The sequence below is a fragment of the Dermacentor albipictus genome, chromosome 4 (genome assembly GCF_038994185.2).
Source record: "Dermacentor albipictus isolate Rhodes 1998 colony chromosome 4, USDA_Dalb.pri_finalv2, whole genome shotgun sequence".
Taxonomy (NCBI): Eukaryota; Metazoa; Arthropoda; class Arachnida; order Ixodida; family Ixodidae; genus Dermacentor; species Dermacentor albipictus.
This window is the reverse complement of record NC_091824.1, coordinates 1,905,718-1,921,074: the sequence shown is the minus strand read 5'-3', so window position 1 is coordinate 1,921,074 and position 15,357 is coordinate 1,905,718. Positions and strand designations below refer to the sequence as shown.

At 50.4% G+C, this 15,357-nt stretch overlaps 1 protein-coding gene across 2 annotated transcripts in view; it reads right to left on the bottom strand.

Moving 5' to 3' along the window:
• Nucleotides 1-1,129: 1,129 nt before the first annotated feature.
• Nucleotides 1,130-15,357, bottom strand: part of LOC139059570 (uncharacterized) — a 161,525-nt gene continuing 147,297 nt past the window's right edge. For both annotated transcript variants that reach the window (XR_011514204.1, XR_011514202.1), the window contains one exon: nucleotides 1,130-1,219. The gene's annotated coding sequence lies outside the window, so the exon portion shown is untranslated. The remainder of the gene's footprint in view (nucleotides 1,220-15,357) is intronic.

Sequence of the window (15,357 nt, the reverse complement as noted above, 5' to 3'; positions counted from 1 at the left end):
AACTGCTTCGAGTGTGACTGCTAGTTGGTGTGGTTTGGTCGTAATACTGCGCTCTCTTTTTCTTTGCAATGAGTTTCCGTGTGTGCTGTACGTCATCCGATTCCTTCCTTTGGCCATGGCATAAGGGTTTGCAAGATCCTAAAATCGGAGCGGCAACGCTCGATACAGATCCACAGGAGCCTCATGTACCGACGCATGCATTTGTCCACACAATGGAAAACGGAGGCCAATAATGCTGTCCGGCAATTTTTTTTCTTGGAGAACGGACAAGAGAATTTATGTGGTATAGCATGCTTTCAAGACTGCGAGCCGCCATGCCCGCCACACAGCAATCGTCGCGGCCAGCCGTCAGGGCGTCGTGCGAGGTTCGCCTTCCCGCCTTCGTCGGGAAAGGGCTCAGCCTTCGGACCAAGGTCGCCACCCAACTAAGGAATTCAGCCCCCGAGCTGCTCTCATTTGCCCGACGGGTCGGCAGTGCCGCACTGGATAGTGATGGTGTTCGTTGTATGGGTGAGCGCGTCGATGTACTTTCTCGTAGGAAGAAAGCGGTAATTCATGACCGCTTTTAAACCCGCTTGAGAAAACGCGATTTCCAACACTGGCCGCCGCAAGCGAAGAGCGCACAATAACTCACCAGCCGTGTCGGCTCGCCCAACCTGCACACCCCACGCAGTATTGTTGCAATACGATCCAACCACAACTCCGCCCCAGACAGCATATGGGTTCACTCACGCAAGGCAGCGTCGCAAGGTGAGCAGCTTGCCTCATCCCCCCTCTGCGCACACTGAATCTGCGCACACTCAATTCTCCACCCATCCGCCCCTGGACACTCCCTTAAGAGCGTTTGAACATGAGCACACATTTTACACGCACGAAGAGACAATCATTTTCGACTCACACTCGCGCTTTCTCTTGCTCCTACAGTATATCGCGCACGAGGCGCTATCTTATCGCACTGTCTTATACGGTAAATCACGGCGGAATTTCACCTGGAATATCAAATAATTGCTGTCGCAACAAATACTGTATTTCTTCGTCTTTGCAAAGCTGTTTTCTCCTACATGCTGGCTGCGTTGATCAGCAACATCAGTGGTCTGAGACAGCCCAACAACACTGGAGAGTACAAATAACCAATGCTCAGAAATTATGCTTTATTGTTTCGCCGTACAGAGACCTTTGTAAGCGCTCCGAGATGTCACAGCATTCCTGGACGTTTCACCTGCGAATAAGAGCAACGACGACGATGTTAGAGCGCAGAAACAGGCTGGCATGCTTTCTAAATTGTATACAAATATTTCCTTCGTACCAGCAGCACGAATTTGTAGTTTTATTCTAGAGGGATGCTTAGTTGCCCACTTCGAGGCGCGTGTTAACGTATCTGGCTTCTAACGCCGAAAGCCACGGACGCATGATTCGACAAGCAGCAAGAACACCCTTTCTCGCGGGTGTTGCACCAGGTGGAGTTTGGTCCAGTAATGCACCAGCCCATCGACGCGTGCGTCCGGTAGTTGCAATGAAAAAGAAAAGTTTTTATTTTACATTATTTACCCTGGCTACAGTTATGGAATTCCCCTCCATGTAGGAGAATATTAAACGTCTGAGTTCACAACAAGACACGTTAGCAGCACCCTCACTGCACCACTGGTTTCCGCTATTAACACCATCGTCTTCCCTAGGTGACTAGACTAGGGAATCTGGTGGCTATCGCTGCCCATCACAATCGTCGAATGGGTTGCAACATCACGCCCATGATATCACACGGTTCCGCTGCGCTCCGCCTCCGAGGTTGCACCGCCATAAGACGCAAGGGCGCAGCAATCTCGGAATCCGAAGTTGAAGCTGTTCCCACGGTAGCATCCGACGTTGGCCCTTTTCATGAATTAGTTTAGGTTACCAGGTTCAGGTAGAGGGGTCTTCTGTTAACCCGTCAACAGTCGGCGTCAACGGTGCGTCGACTTCCGCATGGGAGCTGATGAATGGGGGGGGGGGGGGGGGGGGGGTTACCTCGTGGTAATCTTCAAAAGAGTGTTTATTACCGTATGGAAACGTAACACGAGCAAGCCAGCGCGTGTCGATCCACATTTGCACTAGAAGGAACCGACGCATCAGAAACAACATGAGTGGAACACAGCATGGATCCACCACTGAACATTTGAGCAAATAATGTATGTATGATGTGCTGCATGTAAATGTGTGCATATTGTCACGTGGTGTTGACGTTGAAGAACACAGTAGCAATACTGTGAAAGACAAAACTAACTTTTATTGGGCGAACCTGTGCGCACAAAAACAGGCTACACTTATAGCACAACGATAGCGGCGAACACGGTCGGCGGTCATCGAAAATCTGATCTGCGGGTCAAGCGCGTCGGCTTTTATACATCAATCGTCGAATGTTCCAGACTAATCGTTGGGACCCGCGTGCCTTCCACAAAGTTCTACACCATTCGCGTCAGGCGATGAAATCAGCTAACATAATGTTCGGCAACAACAGACAGCGGATAGAAGCATCGATAACTTTCCAGAAACTTCGGATACATGCAGGCGCGTCCCGCGCTGTGCGACATTTGTTATGCGGGGAAACGTGGTCGCCCGATAAAGATAAGTACACGTGTCAATATAATATCCAGCCTGCTTAAATTAACTGCAACCAAACGCATTTTTCGTATAACATGCTGCTTTTTCATACAAATATTAATACCTCGAAAAGAACTATCCATATCACACACAGATGGTTGATGAAGCAATCCCACCAAGAATGCTTCGCTTAACTCAGATGTCAACTGAATATGAGTCTGCCTGTTTTTTTTTTTTACTTTCTGTAGCAAAAACAATAACACGTATTCCTTTAAATAGTTATGTACCCTAAAAGCCCGAAAGACCTTACATAGAAGCGACGGGGGGGGGGGGACACGACAATGAATAAAACAGAGTAGCGTAACTTCTTTACATACACAACTAAGCCTAAAAACAATATCAATACAGCATAGATTGTGTGGCAACAAAAACTAATGCGACATATGACAAACAAATGCGCAATTAATATTTATAACAGCAATTCGAAGTACTTCAGACATGATTTACAACTGCGTCGTAACCAGAAATACAGGCGATTCCTATTATAGTCGATAGAGATAAACTTTTTTTTGTTTGATCAGGCCCCTTAAACATGACCCCAAAGGCCTCTTTAATCCAGGTAGTCATGGCTCGTTGCCGGCGCCCGCGGTCTGTTCAGTAACCATAGCTGGTTTTTCGGGGTCTTGCGTCACCAGCAGAGCCTACCAGTCATCTTTCGATTCTTCTGGTTTCGCTTCTTCCTGCTCGTTATCGCCTGGTGGTGGTGATGATGGTGGTACGTTTGGATTATTCCTGCAGCTCATCACCATGTGGTGCAGGGTGTTGAGCGTGTCCGGCGGGCAGAACTTGCAGTCCTACCCGTAGGTCTCCGCACACATGACGTGGAACAGTGTTCCATACGGGTAGGTTCCAGCCTGGAGTCTTCTCGAGGTCACCGCTTGTTCCCTACTCCTCTTATGTGCGGGCCGGTAGCAACTCCTCTGCTTCCTTAAGTGTGCCAAGATCTCGGAGTACTTGGATATCGTCCAGCCTCTTTGTGACAGCCGTTGGTCCGTGTTCTCTGCGTGTCGGAGATGGCGTGCATGATCTCGAGCCGCGGCGGACGCCGCCGGGTTTCCCGCGAGAGATTTGTGTCCCGGCATACAAAGGATGTTTACTTCTTAATAATATATGGGGTTTTACGTGCCAAAACCACTTTCTGATTATGAGGCACGCCGTAGTGGGGGACTCCGGAAATTTTGACCACCTGGGGTTCTTTAACGTGCACCTAAATCTAAGTACACGGGTGTTTTCGCATTTCGCCCCCATCGAAATGCGGCCGCCGTGGCCGGGATTCGATCCCGCGACCTCGTGCTCAGCAGCCTAACACCATAGCCACTGAGCAACCACGGCGGGTGATGTTTACTTCTTCTATATCGGTGTTTCTTAAGAGCTGAAGTGCTGCTTTTCCGGTCCTTCCATCCATATACCTCCTGTGCGCTACTTGTGAATGCGTCAGCACGATAACCAGGGTCTTCTTGCATGTTGCGATGGCGAAGGCTATGCGCAGCTCTTCCGCTGTGCTGGAGTCCATGGCACGTATGGACGTGGCTGCAAGTTCTTCGACCTTCTCGTCGATCACACTAATAGCAAATCAGTCGTTTGTTGTGTACGCAACCACGTTTGTGTGCCTCACGTTTTCTTTGTTGCTGGTGCATTCGAGTGTTTGCCTGATGACTTGTACTCTCGCCTGTCTCCGTTGCCTGTCGTACTCGGGACGCATTTTTCTGGGTATGGTACTTACGTGTAGCTTTTCTCTGATCTCGTGTGGGTTACACTGCGGAAGGTACCTCTCATCCTCGATTTAATAGCCCAGAACTTGATGCAGGCCCCTGTACAGTGGTGCGCCGCAGACGAGACATCACCCGAGGCTCCAAGAAAGGGGAGAACAAGTGAATCCCCGTTTATTGAACAGCCGTGAATATATACACTAAATTGGGATAAGATGCGTTGCTTCACCGCCAAGTTGCATGTGTGACACAGATATCGGTCACGTCACATGTGCCGCAAATGCGAAGCTCGCGCTGCGCCAGAGACGATAAAGAGATACGATAAATCCCCTTTTGTTCGAAAAAGAAACAAAATAAAGAACATTGATATAACTGAACGTTCAGAATGAAATTTTTGGAACCCGCACAAAGCTTAAAAAAATTAAATTATGGGGTTTTACGTGCCAAAACCGCTCTCTGATTATGAGTCACGCCGTGTGGAGGACTCCGGAAATTTCGACCACCTGGGGTTCTTTAACGTGCACCTAAATCTACGTACACAGGTGTTTTCGCATTTCGTGCTCATCGAAATGCGGCCGCCGTGGCCGGGATTCAATCCCGCGACTTCGTGCTCAGCAGCCTAGCACCATAGCCACTGAGCAACCACGGCGGGTGCACAAAGTTTCGATCATAGCGAAGCCTCTGCGGTGGCCTCCGTTCTCGGGTTGACCTTCTGAATACAGCCTGCTAGTAACAGCGCAAAATGTAGACAAGAGACGAGACAGGAAGACACCACAAGCGCTGACTTTCAACAACGTTTATTCCGAAAGAAACACGGCTTCTTATAAACATTGCCCACACGTGTCGCAGTCACGTGATCGCACATCATGTGAAACAAGCATTTTTTTTTATTTTATGCACTCAAGATAGCGGTTGCACGTGCAAAAGCTCAAGTTCTTTTTTTGTCAGTAACAAGGACGGCGTGCTAACGCATTGGTCACGAAGTTTGGTAATCTCGGCTGCCTCAATTATCTCCCGGACCAGCTGGTCATTGTGTTTCTTTAGCACTTTACAGCGTCTAAATTCTGCGGCGCAATCTTTTGAGGGGCAACCCCTGATATGTATGCCTAGATTCCTGTTAGCCTGCTCGACGCTAAGTTTGTGTTCCTTTAGTCTTTCATTTGTGCATCTAGAAGTTTGCCCTATATACCTTTTTCCACATTTCAGAGGTATTGAATACACCACGGCTTCTGTGCACTCCACAAAACGATTCTGGTGATTAATCGTGCACCCTTCCTGGTTTATCGGCTCTTCAGCATTGACGCGTCGGCAGAGGGTTTTTTCGGGGCAGTAAGCACTACATTAACTCCAGCTTAGCGCCCAATCTTTTTCAAGCGGTGAGATAAGTTGCGCACGTATGGTAGGGCCACGGTCCGTCGTTTTTCTTTCATTTTTGGCTTCTCGCCACCTGGCTCGCCGTGGGCACGCTCGAGTTTTAGGTTAGGTTCTTGCTCATTCTTTCCGCAACGGACACAAGAAGGTGCGACGGGTAACCAGCCCTAGTAAGCCGGTCAACCTGCCGACGAAAACTTTGTTCCATTGCGTGGATGCACGATTTTTTGAGCGCATTTGTCAGACAAAGGTTTGCAATTGCTCTCTTCACTAGTTTTGAATGCGCTGATTCGAATGGCAGAGGCGCCTTGTCGCCTCTGGGCTAATAGGCCCAGCAGACCTTCCCTTTGGAGAGCTCGAGTCGGAGACCAAGGAATCTCAAAGACCCTTGCGTGGGGACCTCGTGGGTAACAGCAAGCGGCTGAAGCGCATGACTGAAGCACGTTAGTGCCTCCGAAACTGCGTCATCTGAATTCGTGCCAGAGCCATCACATAGAACCAAGTAATCGTCAACATACCGAAAGACTCCCCGGACGTTTGTTCTGGTTAGGGCGTTCTGAAGTAATCTATCTTTCTGGGCAAGAAACAAATCGCTAAGTACTGGTGCAATACATGACCCTATGCAGACGCCGCATTTCTGGAGGTACACATTCCCTTCCCACGTAACGTAAGTGGATTTCAAATATACAGAAAGGAGTTCCAGGAACCCACCAATTGAAACCCCGGAGGCGTTCTGAAAAGCGACAGCACCATGTGCATCTATACATTCTTCCACACACTCCAAAATTTCATGTTGGGGCATCGAATAATATAAATCTTTAACGTCTACAGCGCATGCTGCAAAGTCAATGCTAGAATTGTCTTTTAAAAACCTTATTAGATCGTCAGGGGATTTCACCTGGAAAGGATCGTCAATAGTTAGTAGTTTTAGTTTTTCTTGCAAAAACAGGGCAATCGTTTTCTGCCAAGTGCCCTTGTCAGATACTATAACCCGCAGGGGCCACTCAGGTTTATGCGTTTTTACAGTGAAAAACATGTCAAGGGATGATTTTTTGCTAGTTTCGATGCTACGCACAAAGCGGTCGAGCTTGAGATTTCCGCATAGCTTCTTTGCAGCTGACTTTGCTTTCCGCAGAAAAGACTTTTCATGACTGTTAAAAACAGAACTTATGGCCTCTAACGCCTTATATTGGTAGACGTCTTTCGGAATCACAGCGAAGCCCCCCTCCTTGTCAGAAGTAAGCAACGAGAGGGAATGTTCTTTCAAATACGTCACCACTTGTCGCACAGGTAGGCTGTTCGTGCCCATTTTGCAACGGGCGACCACGTCGACTCCGTCGGACAGGCACCTGGCACTTTCAAACTCTGGCCCTGAGCGCGCAACTCGTCGCACCATTGTCAGTAGTTCCGGTGTAGAAGTCCTCGGCTCGACGGCAAATTTCGGTCCATGACGTAGAACCTCCAGGATCGAGTGAGGCAGAGCCTCGACTCCGCTGGTATGGACACTGCTTCCAGGCGTCCGTGTTTATGCTGCTCTTTGTTTCAGGACACTGTCGGTGCGCAGCTTCGCCAGGGTGACGTTCCACAGAGCCTCGGTAGACCTGTCGATGACGCGCAACGTATCCCGCCATTGCCGGGTGCAGCTCGAGAGACGTAGGCGTAAGCAGTCCCTGTACAGACGGGCCTGGCGGTACCATTCAGATTTTAAAATCTTCAAGCATCTTCGCCCGTGGCTATCAGAGGGTGCATGCCCTCCAAAGAGGGCAATTACTTCCGGCGGAAGAATCTTCATACGTGCGCAGAACGACATGGTTCTCCCTCGGCAGACAGCGTTGACAATGAGGGCAATGAGTGCTGGGAAGTCGAGAGTGAAACATTGAAAAGGCCCGAGGTACTAGAAATGTATTTCGCTAGAATAGCAGCTTGGGCTTGGTGGTAACACCACTAACACACTAACACTAACACTAACACTAACATGCTTTAGTCATGCGCTTCAGCCACTTGCTGTTACCCACGAGGTCACCACGCAAGGGTCTTTGAGATTCCTTGATCTCCGACTCGAGCTCTCCAAAGGGAAGGTCTGCTGGGCCTATGAGCCCCGAGGCGACAAGGCGCCTCTGCCATTCGAATCAGCGCATTCAAAACTAGTGAAGAGAGCAATTGCAAACCTTTGTCTGACAAATGCGCTCAAAAAATTGTGCATCCACGCAATGGAACAAAGTTTTCGTCGGCAGGTTGACCGGCTTACTAGGGCTGGTTACCCGTCGCACCTTCTTTTGTCCGTTGCGGAAAGAATGAGCAAGAAACTAAAACTCGAGCGTGCCCATGGCGAGCCAGGTGGCGAGAAGCCAAAAATGAAAGAAAAACGACGGACCGTGGCCCTACCATACGTGCACAACTTATCTTACCGCTTGAAAAAGATTGGGCGCTAAGCTGGAGTTAATGTAGTGCTTACTGCCCCGAAAAAACCCTCTGCCGACGCGTCAATGCTGAAGAGCCGATAAACCAGGAAGGGTGCACGATTAATCACCAGAATCGTTTTGTGGAGTGCACAGAAGCCGTGGTGTATTCAATACCTCTGAGATGTGGAAAGAGGTATATAGGGCAAACTTCTAGATGCACAAATGAAAGACTAAAGGAACACAAACTTGGCGTCGAGCAGGCTAACAGGAATCTAGGCATACATATCAGGGATTGCCCCTCAAAAGATTGCGCCGCAGAATTTAGACGCTGTAAAGTGCTGAAAAAACACAATGACCAGCTGGTCCACGAGATAATTGAGGCAGCCGAGATTACCAGACTTCGTGACCAATGCGTTAGCACGCCGTCCTTGTTACTGACAAAAAAAGAACTTGAGCTTTTGCACGTGCAACCGCTATCTTGAGTGCATAAAAGAAAAAAATGCTTGTTTCACATGATGTGCGATCACGTGACTGCGACACGTGTCGGCAATGTTTATAAGAAGCCGTGTTTATTTCGGAATAAACGTTGTTGAAAGTCAGCGCTTGTGGTGTCTTCCTCTCTCGTCTCTTGTCTACATTTTGCGCTGTTACTAGCAGGATGGAAAACCAACAAGCCCAAGCTGCTATTCTAGCGAAATACATTTCTGAATACAGGTTTTTGGTGCTGCTCCGCGGATGCAGGAGAGTTGAATGGGGCAGGAATGCTGCCAGTTGTGGCCAGTGACTCCGCAACATCATTGCTGCTGTATGCTGAAGCACTTTGACCTGCTACTTGGCTGCAGTCCTCCTCATACTCATAAAGGCTTCTCTGACGAAAAGCCTCTCTTGTAGGTAGCAGATGCAGCCGATTGTGCCGCAGGACTGTGCCGTCTTCGGTGATTATATAATAATAATAATAATAATAATAATAATAATAATAATAATAATAATAATAATAATAATGATGTAATGAAGAAAGGAGGAGAATGGCATACCGATCATCATCAAGAACAGAGGGCACGAGACCGGCGTTCGAAGACCACCATCTTGCTCTCCGCGCTCACTGTTCCGAGCTACCGCCCGTTTGTTGGACTCGCTCAATAAACATCCTTACATTTGGTGGATCGTGCTGGGTACGCACATCGTCGGCACCCTGGAACTCCGATCCCGCACGTTGCACTCGACCATGCAAGCTGACGCAGCCCAACAGCCGCCACCTCTCCCGGCCGCCGTTTGTCCCGGCCCCGTTCGCCAGCGAGACCCCCCGGTATTTTCGGGTACGGAAGACCAGGACGTCGAGGACTGGCTGTCGTCCTACGAAAAAGTTAGTGGACCCAACAAGTGGGATGACGCTACTAAGTTGAGTACCGCGAACTTTTACTTGGCTGGCGTGGCGAAGCTGTGGTATACGAACCACGAATCGGAATTTGAAAACTGGTCTGCTTTCAAGGAGGCAATATCTGCCGTTTTCGGTCGCCCTGCCGTGCGGAAGTTACGCGCCGAGCAACGGCTGCGCACACGGGCACAGGAACCGAATGAAACATTTACCGCCTATATTGAGGACGTACTCGATCTCTGCAGGCGCGCCGATGCCTCAATGAGCGAAAGTGCCAAAATACAGCACATCATGAAGGGCGTCGACGACGATGTCTTTCAGATGCTTCTTGCGAAGTCTCCTGGCACAGTGTCTGAAGTGGTAACTCTGTGCCACAGCTACGACGAGTTGAGAAGGCAGCGGGCTCTCACCCGACGTTCATCTCAGACGTACAATCAACCGCTCGCTGCACTGGACATCATGCCTGCCCAGCCATACCTTATCGCACAAATGAAAGAATTTGTGCGTGAGGAGGTGGCCCGTCAGTTGCCTCTCCTGCCGTTTGCTCAGCGTCAGGAGCTCCCACAACAGCAGCAACTGCAGCGACCAATCCCGTTGGCTCCCGTGCTTCGACACGTCATTCAAGAGCAGATTTCCGAGGCCATGCCGGTGCCCATTCAGCAGCAACCTGTCGCCGCGCCTCTTAGTTACGCTGAGGTAGTAAAGCGGCAGCAGCTTCAACAGCCCTCACCACCCCATGGTGTGTCGTATGCTGCAGCCCCGATTCAGCCGTCCGTGACATGGTCTGCTCCCATCCCTGCAAATCCCTGGCGAACGCGCGACAACCGGCCGATCTGTTTTGCGTGCGGTGGCCCTGGTCATATCGCCCGATTCTGCCGCCGTCGCGCGCCAGGATATTCAGACGCCCGTTCACCGAACTACATAGATCGTCCCCGCTCTCGTTATGAAGATCCGGGTCCCCAACCAAGCACGTCTTCACGTGACTATCCGCAACCCACGTCTCGTCGCTCACCTTCACCCCGTCGCCGCTCCTTGTCGCCCATGCGTCGTCGACCAGCCCCTGAAAATGAGGGAAACTAGCCTCCGCAGTTCGTGAGGCAAGAACTGCGCTGTCGAAATGCTCAAGTCCTCGAACTTTGCCGTCGAATATTGTCGAAGTTTTCGTAGAAGGCATCCGTGCATATGCTCTTGTAGATACCGGTGCTGCCGTTTCTGTTATAGACGCCACACTTTGCCGCAAGCTTCGGAAAGTGACAACGCCTCTTGAGATGATGCCCTTACGTACAGCGAATGGAGACCCTGTTCGGCCTATAGCTGCCTGCACTGCTCGACTTATTATAGCTAAAGAACACTACATTGTCGAGCTTATCGTCCTTTCCTCTTGCTCGCACGACATTATACTTGGCTGGGACTTTCTATCGTACGTATAATCACGCCGTTATTGATTGTGCCAGATCTGAACTTGAGCTCTTCCCCTTGTGTGACGAGTCCTACTACCCCGCTCATCAAGCCGCACACAACATAGTCGTCACAGAAGACACAGAAATTCCGCCGACAGCAGCTGTTTTGCTCCCCGTATTCTGCAACAGCATATGTGATGAAGCTGCATTCTTTGAACCATCATGCCTTCTTCTAAATCGGAAGCCACTTCTTTTGCCTTATTCGACCCTCTCTATTTCGAATGGAACAAGCGCTCTCTGCCTCACAAATCCTCTTCCATATCCCATCAGACTGCTTAAAGGTGAATCCCTTGGATGCGTGCAACCCATTGATGTCGGCCAAATTTTTTCCGTGCAGCAAGATTCAGCTCGACGCGACCTCGACGTCATCAGTGCTCTTACCCCTTCTGATGTTCCAGCTGCTGACCTATTCGATTCGTCCATCGCAGACGGACTGTCCCCATTTGAACGCACTGCTCTTCTCCAGCTGCTCTACCAGTTCCGCGACTCCTTCGATGTTGCCCAACGTGCCCTTGGCCGAACTTCTACCATTGTTCACAACATCGACACCGGCTCCAACTCGCCAGTGCGACAACGCCCTTACCGCGTCTCCACCGCGGAACGTCAAGTTATTACCGACCAGGTTGACGATATGCTTAAACGCGACGTTATTCGCCCTTCACAAAGCCCGTGGGCATCCCCTGTGGTTCTCGTTAAAAAAAAGGATGGATCGATTCGCTTCTGCGTGGATTACCGGCGCCTAAACAAGGTCACTCGAAAAGACGTGTACCCTTTACCCAGAATTGACGATGCCCTTGATTGCCTACAAGGTGCCGAGTTTTTTTCGTCGTTAGATTTGCGTTCCGGGTATTGGCAGGTACCTTTAGCAGAGGCCGACCGTTGAAAGACAGCCTTCGTCACGCCTGACGGTCTATATGAATTCAATGTCATGCCCTTCGGCCTCTGCAATGCGCCTGCCACCTTCGAACGCATGATGGACTCGGTTCTGCGGGGTTTGAAGTGGCACATGTGTCTCTGCTATCTCGACGACATTGTTGTCTTTGCGCCAGATTTCGCAACCCATCTAGAACGCCTCAACCATGTCCTGACGTGTCTGAAAACCGCTCAGCTGCAACTCAATCTCAAGAAGTGCCGTTTTGCTGCGCGAAAACTTACAATTCTTGGTCACGTTGTATCAAAGGATGGTGTGCTTCCGGACCCAGCTAAATTACGTGCCGTGACTGACTTCCCCAAACCGACGACTCTAAAGCAGTTACGAAGCTTCATAGGGTTATGTTCCTACTTTCGTCGGTTTGTGCGCAACTTCGCCTCTATAATTGCGCCTTTGACCCAACTACTAAGCAGCGCCTCCAATATCTCGTCATGGTCTTCTGAGTGTGACCAAGCCTTCTCCACCCTTCGCCGTCTCCTGACGTCACCACCTATACTGCGCCACTACGATCCTACGGCCGCAACTGAGGTGCACACAGACGCCAGCGGTGTCGGCCTCGGTGCTGTTCTCGCGCAACGAAAGCCTGGGTTCGCAGAGTATGTCGTCGCATACGCCAGCAGAACGCTCACCAAGGCTGAATCAAACTATAGCGTCACCGAGAAAGAATGCTTGGCAATAGTCTGGGCGCTTGTCAAGTTCCGCCCTTACTTATATGGCCGCACGTTTGATGTAGTTACGGACCATCATGCATTATGTTGGTTGTCTTCGTTGAAGGATCCGTCAGGTCGCCTTGCCCGCTGGGCTCTTCGACTTCAAGAGTTTGACATCCGCGTTATATATCGTTCCGGACGCAAGCATGCCGATGCTGATGCACTTTCGCGGTCACCACTATCCACCGAAACTGCGTCCATATCCACTATAGACCTTCCATTGTCAGCTCTTGACGTCGCCACCGTCTCCTCTGCACAGCGCCACGATCCCTGGATCGCTTCGCTTCTTGACATTTTATCCGGGGCACCCACTCTTTCGACCACTCGAACTCTGCGACGCCAAGCTTCGCACTTCAGCATCCGTGATGGCCTCTTGTACCGGCGCAACTACTCGCCAGATGGTAGGAAGTGGCTCCTAGTTATCCCTCGAACGCTTCGCTCTACAATCTGCGCTTCCTTTCACTCCGACCCGCAGTGTGCTCACGGTGGTGTCTTCAAGACCTATGAACGCTTACGGAAAAGGTACTACTGGCGCGGAATGTTTCGCTTTGTCCGCAAGTTCATTCGCGGCTGCCACGAGTGTCAGCGACGAAAAAAACCACCGCATCCTGCCGCAGGTTCATTGCAGCCCCTTCCATGCCCAGAACGCCCATTCGACCGCGTTGGAATTGACCTTTATGGACCTTTACCTTTGACCACGGCCGGAAACCGATGGGCTATCATTGCTGTCGACCACCTTACACGATACGCCGAAACCGCTGCTCTTCCCACGGCGACAGCACAGGACGTCGCCTCTTTCATCCTGAGGCGTTTTGTGCTTCGGCATGGTCCTCCTCGCGAACTCCTCAGTGACCGTGGCCGCGTATTTCTCTCCGATGCAATTCAAGCACTTCTCCACCAGTGCAAAATTGTACATCGGACGTGTACTGCCTACCACCCTCAGACGAACGGTCTCACTGAGCGGTTTAATCGGACTCTGGGCGACATGCTTGCGACATATGTTGCATCTGATCAATCAAACTGGGACCTGGTTCTCCCATTTGCGACATACGCGTATAACACCGCTACGCAAGTCACAACCGGGTTTTCCCCCTTCTTCCTTTTGTACGGTCGCCAGCCGACGCACACTATCGACACGTTGCTGCCATACGCACCAGATACCTCAGAGTGCACGCCCGTGTCAGCAGCGGCCCGTTACGCTGAAGATTGCCGACAACTAGCCAAGCGCTTTACTACAGCCGACCAACAACGCCAGAAAAACGCCCGCGATGATGATCACTCTCCGGCCGCAACATTCGCTCCTGGAGCACTTGTGTGGCTGCTTGTACCACCCTGCGCCCCTGGCTTGTCGTCCAAACTGCTCCCAAATTATCATGGTCCCTACCGCATCGTCGAGCGTACTTCCCCCGTAAACTATGTCATTGAGCCTCTTACGCTGCAAGGCGACCGTCGTCGACGTGGACGTGATGTTGTTCACGTAAACCGCCTCAAGCCGTACTTCGACCCTCTTGTACCCACCTGTTAGATCGCCAGGATGGCTCCACCTTTCTCGACGGGGGCAATTGTAATGAAGAAAGGAGGAGAATGGCATACCGATCATCATCAAGAACAGAGGGCACGAGACCGGCGTTCGAAGACCACCATCTTGCTCTCCGCGCTCACTGTTCCGAGCTACCGCCCGTTTGTTGGACTCGCTCAATAAACATCCTTACAATAATAATAATAATAATAATGCCCTTATTTGTGTCGCATGTAGGGTACACGACACTGGAGGCCAGCAGTAAAAGCTGTCATAAATGACAGCTTGACAATGACAACTTGACAGTCCTCTGGTACAGGTTCTGGGCAATGTACTTACCATAACTCCCATTGTAGCTGCCGCAGACACTTGCGCGAGAGTTTCTTCTAGTAATTCTTGTATGAAACTCTATGGTATCGACCACACTGCCGTGAGCCCTTGTCATGCAGAACGCTATACATCACCGAAAGTGGCCGATGTATCGCTTATCTCATGAGAGAACGCACAGCTGACAACCGAGAGTGTGCACTTGTCGAGGCATGCAAGCAGCAACAAAATGATTTGGACGGGCTGGTCCATGTTGAGCATAACTCGAAGCAGCGCGAAGAAGGCGAGGACCGCAGAACAGGACAAGCGCTGACCATACGCACTCGTTAGTTGATCTGCGACAGGACGATGATCAATTAAGGGATCAGCGCTTGTCCAGTTTGTTTTCGGTTCCTGTCCTCGCCTGTTTCGCGCTACTTCGAGTTATATTCATTTAAGGCAATGTAGATCGACTCTGATGTTTGAGTGTTCCAGAGTGTTAGGCCGGCGAAAAGTATTCAGAGGTAAATGCAATTTAAAAAGAAGGCTAGAAAACACGCACTAAAACGAGAACAGCACAAGCACTCACTAACAACTGATCTACTTCAGGAAAAAGCGAAAACAAGTTCAAACCTTACGCATGCGCGAGAACAAGCGCCACCAGGGACGTTCAAAAGTAAACGAAAAATCGCGTTATATGTAATTAACATTTCCATTAAATTACCGCACACTAGAGGGTCGTCGCGGCAAAGTCTCTTTGTGCAGTTTTCACCAGAACAAATTGATATGTCCGCATGACGCCAACGGCGAGCTTGTGCCGCTCTCAGTCTGCTAAGCCCGGCGTTTCCTGGTTGCAGACAGGCAACGCTTCCTCAGCAACGGTACGTATATTGCGGGGAGGTGCCATAACGCGTACTGAAGAGTAAACACAGGTATC